Below are 5,877 nucleotides of genomic sequence, written 5' to 3'. Positions count from 1 at the left end.
CAGCTAATTTTTGTATTTGTAGTAGAGATGGGGTTTCACCATCTTGTCCAGGCTGGTCTCGAACTCCTGACCTCAGGTGATCCACCTGCCTCGGCCTCCCAAAGTGCTGGGATTACAGGCGTGAGCCACCGTGCCCGGCCTCAGGTATTTCTTTATAGCAATGCAAGAATGGCCTAATACACTATGGTTGTCAGCCTCTAAAATGGCCCTCCAGTGATACTGGCTTCCTGGTATGCACACTTTTGTGTAGAGCCTCCCTCACTGAATAGAGCTGACCTTTGTAACCGTTAGGATACTGTCAGAATGATGCTGTGTTGCTTTGTGGCTCGGCCATTAAAGTCACTGAATCTTCCACCTTGTACTCTCTTGCTTATTTTTGGGAAGGTCAGCAGCCATGTTGTAAGATGGCCCAAGCAGCTGGGAAAAGGTCCATGTAGAGAGGAGCTGGAGGCTTGCGTCAGCAACCAGCACCAAGAAGTCAGTCAATCATCTTGGGAGCTGATTCTCCAGCCTCAGCCAAGCCATCACGTGACCATAGCCCCAGCCAACATCTCCACTGAAACCTCATGAGAGACTCCTAGTCAGACACATTCAGCCAAATTGAATTTCTAACCCACATAAACTAAGAGATAATACATGTTTATTGTTTTAAGACAGATAAGTAGATATATATGTAATAGTACAGTACTTTGCTTTCTTTCACTGACTTGGGGCCAAACATATTAAATACAAAATATTCATATTCATAGGTCTAGTATATACTTTTGGGCTTCATTTTAGATATAAAACTATTCAGGTTGGGCACGGTGGCTCACGCCTGTAATCCCAGCATTTTTGGAGGCTGAGGTGGGTGTATCCCCTAAGGTTGGGAGTTCAAGACCAGCCTGAACAACATGAAGAAACCCCGTCTCTACTAAAAATACAAAATTAGCCGAGCGTAGTGGCACATGCCTGTAATCCCAGCTACTCAGGAGACTGAGGCAGGAGAATTGCTTGAACCCGGGAGGCAGAGGTTGCAGTCAGCTGAGATCGTACCACTGCACTCCAGCCTGGGCAACAAGAACGAAACTCCGTCTAAAAAAAAAAAAAACCAAACAATTCAATAAGGCTTTTTAATGGGGGCTTGCTGAATTGTACATGGCACCATGCATTGTTTGCAGAGTACCATACGTGATAATTTTGGGAGATATAAAAATGACTATGAAACTGTGAGACACTACCACGTTTTTCCGTATGGAAAATAATACTTGCGAGAGAACCTTACTTTTGACTGGTCAGTCACACTGCTTCTGAGGTTTTGGCTGCTGCAGACCTTAATGAACAGGTAGTAATTATGTAGGCAATTAAAGCCTTTTCTTTGTGGCCTTAAAAGGTCAAATTTTACTTATTCAAATGTCCATTCAAATGTAAAAGAATCTTAATAATTACATATAAAATCATGTCATTAAATAATAATAATTTTTTTGTAGAGACAGGGTCTCTCTCTGTTGCCCAGACTCGAGTGCAGTGGCTAGCTGTGATCATAGCATGCTGCAGCCTTGAACTCCTGGGTTCAAACAATCCTCTTGCCTCAGCCTCCCAAGTAGCTGGGATTACAGTCAGAAGTCACTGTGCCCAGCTCTAAATAATTATTTTTAGTTCCCTTTTCTAATTGAGTGGAAAATATTATTTTTACAGGTACATATTTGCAATGCTAAACTACATTGAAGAAAATGTTGACACAAGGATTACTTTTTATGATTTTATCTAGTCCACTGTTAGTATGTCAAGTATTTTCTTTTCCTTTTTCTTTTTTCTTTTTTTTTTTTTTTGAGATGAAATCTCCCTTTGTCACCCAGGCTGGAGTGTAGTGGTGTGATCTGGCTCACTGCAACCTCCACCTCTTGGGGTTCAAGCGATTCTCTTGCCTCAGCCTCCTGAATAGTTGGGATGACAGGTGCCCGCCACCACGCCCAGCTAATTTTTGTATTTTCAGTAGAGACAGAGTTTTACCATATTGGACAGACTGGCCTCAAACTCCTGACCTCAAATGATCCACCTGCCTTGGCCTCCCAAAGTGTTGGGATTATCAGGCATGAGCCGCCGCACCAGGCCTTGTCAAGTGTTTTCATTTACACTTTTATATACTAAGGATCCTTTAAAAATTTCCTTGGAACACATTGTCACAAATAAAATACATAGTTACTTTATGAAAGTTTGTAGTTCAAATTAATGCTATTGTGTCCTGAAAAACTTCAAGCAGAGAATTTAAAGTGGTCTCAAGTTGGTAATGCCACCAGATGTCTAGCAAAAAAGAGGATATCTTCTTCAAAGATGTCGCTATTTCAACCTTTAAAACCAAACCTTTGTTACCTGGAAATAGTTGGGGTTTGTCTGTCTGGAAAGTAACAGATCATTTTCTATGAGAACGTAGGGTTTTTTTGTTGTTGGTGGTGGTGGTTTTGTGTGTGTGTGTGTGTGGTGGGGGGGGGGGAGTTTTATTTATTGATTGATTTACTTTATTATTTTTTCCCATAAGTTATTGGGGTACAGGTGGTATTTGGTTGCATGAGTAAGTTCTTTAGTGGTGGTCTGTGCGATGTGAGATTTTGGTGCACCTATCACCCGAGCAGCATACACTGCACCCTATTTGTCATCTTTTATCCCTCGCTCCCCTCCCACTCTTCCCCGCAAGTCCCCAAAGTCTATTGTATGATTCCTATGCCTTTCTGTCCTCACAGCTTAGGTCCCAATTATCAGTGAGAACATATGATGTTTGATTTTCAATTCCTGAGTTACTTCACTTAGAATAATAGTCTCCAAACTCATCCAGGTCACTGCAAATGCTGTTAACTCATTCCTTTTTATGGCCAAGCAGTATTCCATTGTATATATACCACAGTTTATTTACTCACTCATTGATTGATGGGCATTTGGATTGGTTCCAAGATTTTGCAACTGTGAATTGTGCTGCTATAAACATGCGTGTGCAAGTGTCGTTTTTGTATAATAACTTTTCCTCTGGGTAGATACCCAGTAGTGGGATTGCTGGATCAAATGGTAGTTCTATTTTCAGTTTTTAAAGTAATCTCTACACTGTTTTCCATAGTGGCTGTACTAGTTCATATTCCCACCAGCAGTGTAGAAGTGTTCCCTGATCACCACATTCATGCCAACATCTACTGTTCTTCGATTTTTTTGATTATGGCTGTTCTTGCAGGAGTAAGGTGGTATTGCATCGTGGTTTTGATTTGCATTTTCCTGATTGCATTGGGTTTGTAGATTGCTTTTGCAGTATACTTCCTCCAGGTGTTACCTTCCATTTATCTGCCCCTTGGGTATTAGAAGCACTAGAAGGAGTTGCCTTTGCTTGATCTTGCCGATTCCTCTCTTCCCAGTCTCTTTTAAACCCATTCAAATCTGCTCCAAGTAAACTTTGGCAACTTCATCCTTCCAGGTGCTCAGGCCAGAAACTTTGGACTCATCTTTGACTCTTCATTTCTTCATACCCATATTCTATCCTTCAGAAAAAATCCTGTTAGCTCTACTTTCAGATTACATCCAATATCTGTCCACTTCCCATTCTCCACTGCTACCACCCTGGCCAGTGCCACCAGCATCCTGCCTGCCTAGTTTACCACAACAGCCTCACTGGGCTTCCTGCAGGCTCTACAGTCTCTTATTGTTTTCTGTTTTGAGACGGAGTTTCACTCTGCAGCTCAAGCTGGAGTGCAGTGGCACAATCTCAGTTCACTGCAACCTCTGCCCCCGGGGCTCAAGCAATTCTCGTGCCTCAGCCTCCCGAGTAGCTGGGACTACAGGCACACACCACCATGCCCAGCTAATTTTTTCGTATTTTTGTAGAGACAAGGTCTCACCATGTTGCCCGGGGTGGTCTTGAACTTCCGAGCTCAGGTGATCCGCCCTCCTCAGCCTCCCAAAGTGCTGGGATTACAGACATGAGCCACCACGTCCGATCTACAGTCTCTTCTTAACAAAGTAGCTCCAGTGATTATTTTGAAATGTACATTAAATCTTATTATTCTTTTGCTCAAAATCACTCCTCATTTCACTGATGAGTGAAAGAATCCATAAAATAACATGAAAGCCGTACATAATCCAAAGCCCCTTGTCCCACTCCTTACTAACCTTGCTTGGCTCCGGCCACTCTTACCTCCTTGCTATTCTCCGAACAGGCAAGTCCTGCCCTGGAAACTTTGTACTGGCTGTTCCCTCTGTATGGAAGGTTTCCCCTTCCCCAAGTGTCTATGTCTCTTGCAAATCTTGACTCAATTAGGCCTACTCTGACTATCCCATTTAATGTTGCAACGTATCTCCCCTATACTCTCACTTTCCATTCCCCTATTTTTTCCATGGCGGTGTTAAATTGAACTAAATATGGCCTGAGAAAGCCTCTGTACTTCCATATTTGAGTCCTTATGGATGAACCATAACTTAACTTAGTAGGTAGACAAGGCTGAAAGCCTAATTTAGGAGTGTACTTCTGTAACAATAGCTGAGTCTCAGCCAATCCCAGCAGCCATACTTCAACTATTCATACAATGCTGACTGTTCAAACTGCTCAGGTAAGGCAAACGCCAAGCTGTATGTAACACATCCAGCTGCTTCCGTACCTCACTTGTTTTTTGTACATTACTTTCCTTTCTTTGTCTATAAACGTGCTCTGATCACGAGGCATCCCTGGAGTCTCTCTGAATCTGCTATGATTCTGGAGGCTGCCCGATTTGAGAATCATTTTTCCCCTTGCTCAGTTAAACCCTGTTAATTTGTCTTAAGTTTTAACAGTAATTTCACCTTTCAACATATGTTTATTATGTTTGCCTCCTAGCCCACCTCTCACTGTGTAGGGTGAAGAGTTGCAGTGTCTGCCCCTTTAAAATGGTTTGGTCAGAACAAAAAAAGGGTTCGGACCCACTGAGTTATATAATTAGTAGGTCTGAAACAATATACATATTTTAAAAAGCATAAAACTTAAAAATAGTTAAAATGATAAATTTTGTTGTGTATTTTACCATAATTTACAAAAAAAGAGGAAATAAAATCTCACCGCTTCTGTAAAGTAGCATTTCAAGAAATGTTTACTTCAGTTATGTGTGAATACTTGTATGTCCACAGTTTCAAAGTCTACAATGTATTTCTTACTATCAGTCCGGGTCAAAAATATGACAAAAAATTATGGTAGAGAACCGTCTGCACACACTCACCAGCTGATATGTACAACATATTTACCGTCTGCTCACACTCACCAGTTGACATGCACAACATAGTTCACAGCAGCAATGTTAGAGCAAAAACTGCAAATAATCCACGTTAAGAGGCAGCAGGATGGATACATAATGAAGTATATTAAACAATGCAAAATTACGGGCCGGGCGCCGTGGCTCACGTCTGTAACCCCAGCACTTTGGGAGGCTGAGGCGGGCGGATCACGAGGTCAGGAGTTCAAGACCAGCATGAGCAACATGGTGAAACCCTGTCTCTACTAAAAAAAATACAAAAATTAGCCAAGCGTGGTGGCGTGTGCCTGTAATCCCAGCTACTCAGGAGGCTGAAGCAGGAGAATCGCTTGAACCTGGGAGGCGGAGGTTGCAGTGAGCCGAGATAGCACCACTGCACTCCAGCCTGGGCGAAGAGCACCACAGCCGCCTGCTTTTATGTAGGTGAATACGAAAAGCAATGCTGAAAGAAGCAAATTGCTGCAGAATACATACACAATTTCAAAAAGTTCAAAATTGAACAAAACAAGATAGTGATACATACATATGTGGTAAAGCTACAAAGAAAACCAAGGCAAGGTAATAATAAAAAATTCGGAAAATAATTATTAAAAACTTGTCATTAACGTTTAGGGAACTGACATGTTTCTATTTTCCAAAT

The sequence above is a fragment of the Mandrillus leucophaeus genome, unplaced genomic scaffold (genome assembly GCF_000951045.1).
Source record: "Mandrillus leucophaeus isolate KB7577 unplaced genomic scaffold, Mleu.le_1.0 Scaffold190, whole genome shotgun sequence".
In the NCBI taxonomy this organism is placed as follows: domain Eukaryota; kingdom Metazoa; phylum Chordata; class Mammalia; order Primates; family Cercopithecidae; genus Mandrillus; species Mandrillus leucophaeus.
This window is presented reverse-complemented; position numbering follows the sequence as displayed.